This window comes from Cryptomeria japonica, chromosome 11 (genome assembly GCF_030272615.1).
Source record: "Cryptomeria japonica chromosome 11, Sugi_1.0, whole genome shotgun sequence".
NCBI lineage: Eukaryota > Viridiplantae > Streptophyta > Pinopsida > Cupressales > Cupressaceae > Cryptomeria > Cryptomeria japonica.
In genome coordinates, this window is record NC_081415.1 from 649,263,233 (window position 1) to 649,265,114 (window position 1,882).

The 1,882-nt window shown below is 35.5% G+C and overlaps 1 non-coding gene across 1 annotated transcript; it reads right to left on the bottom strand.

Moving 5' to 3' along the window:
- Window positions 1-239: 239 nt before the first annotated feature.
- Window positions 240-311, bottom strand: TRNAV-AAC (transfer RNA valine (anticodon AAC)). Its single transcript has one exon. It is a non-coding gene; the product is annotated as a tRNA-Val (tRNA).
- Window positions 312-1,882: the final 1,571 nt, after the last annotated feature.

Genomic DNA, 1,882 nt, shown 5'->3' on the forward strand with positions numbered 1-1,882 from the left:
CTTCACCAGGATTGGCAAGCTAAAAAAACCCCCCACCAGGTAGACCATCAGTTTATGTCTTTTATGGGCAGTGTAGGTTTTTTAATGTCCTTCAATTTTTGGTTTAATTTTCTTTTGTTTCTTGTTCCAGTAGTCAACTGGTTTTAGTTCCTTCTCGTGAGTTGGTCTATTTGATGGGTGCTCCCTCTTCTCATGAGACCCCTAGTCTTAGCATTATGGTTGTTATGTATGTTGAGACATGGACCAGCTAGGAATCGAACCTAGGACCTTCCATATGTTGCTGGAGTGCTCTACCACTAAGCTACTGGCCCCTCTTGGACCAGTCCATCATCGGTTCGGGTGTGGCTTATTTCCAACACCAACACCCCCCCTTAAGCCACACCTCTCGTGTGCTTTGGGCTCCTAGCCTGGACCTGGCTCTGATACCATGTGAGACATGGACCAGCTAGGACTCAAACCTAGGACCTTCCATATGTTGCTGGAGTGCTCTACCACTGAGCTACTGGCCCCTCTTGGACTAGTCCATCGTCGGTTCGGGTGTGGCTTATATCCAACACCAACATGTTATCAGATAGACCAACTCACGAGAAGGAATTAAAACCATCCGTTGGACTTCACATTCCCAACAATGTAAAGATTCGAACCTCTCTTGTTTTATCTAATCAGAATATTAATAATAAAATTTGATATTCCACTTAAACCAATTTTACAATCATATAATATTTTATGAAAAATATGACCAAGAATTTTATAATAGCTGAATAATACTTTTTATACTTTTATATATAAAGATTTAAGGAACAAGATAAAAAAAAAACAACGTAACATTGGTTGATGAGATGAATGTCCATAAAATCTTGTATATCATTTGATATGTCCACCTCAATATACAAACGTCGAATCAAAGGACGAGTTCTACAGAAATAGTCGAACTTGGTAACTTTTGGATTACATTGTCTTCATGGGAAATGACGGTGATGGCAAAAGCATAGAGGACACAATCTAGGTTTTATTAAACATTCAACATGAATGCCAACTGTTCAAGCCGTCTTTCAATACTGGACAAGAATATGATCTGGAAAACTGGTTGTCATGATTCGGACAAGAATATGATCTGGAAAACTGGTTGTCATGATTCGGACAAGAATATGATCTGGAAAACTGGTTGTCATGATTCTTATGAGGGATTGTTATAATGCTCCCCAACCAAATAAAACAGGCCATTGCATTTCACATGTTGCAAAGATAGTGAGGGGCGCCTCTGAGTGACGTTGCCCATATCTAAATCCATATATAATTATTAATGTGCGACTATAGATAAAAGCAGCGGAAATGATTCAATCACCATGCAGATAATAAGGTTATTGTTGCTGTGTTTAACGTACCTCGTGGGAGGTGGGACGTTTGCGGTACTCCTCATTGTTTGACAGAGAGGTTTACTACGGCTTGTATTGCTTGCCTTTATCATGTATTAATTAATATTCTATGAATAAAATTATTAAATGATAAAGAAAAATATTATGATTATATCTTTAGAAGGTTTCAATCAAGATTGATGATCAAGAGTTCATATCATGTGAAGGGATCGTATTAATTTGAATTTTGTTAATTTTGACCATTATGTATTAATTAGTATTTCTGTAAGTAAAATTGTAATCTATTTATTTATTTATATTTGATCATTTTGATCAATTACCTAGTGAAACAAGACATGATTATTTATTAATTATTTGACCACACACTTTACTAATAATTTTGTACTATTATCTTAATAAGTTATTCATCTTAATTATGTTTTATTAGTTTATCTCTAGAGAAAATTGAATGTTCATTTATCGGTAATATTTTGCATTTAGCATTTCAATATGTTGAGATGATTTAT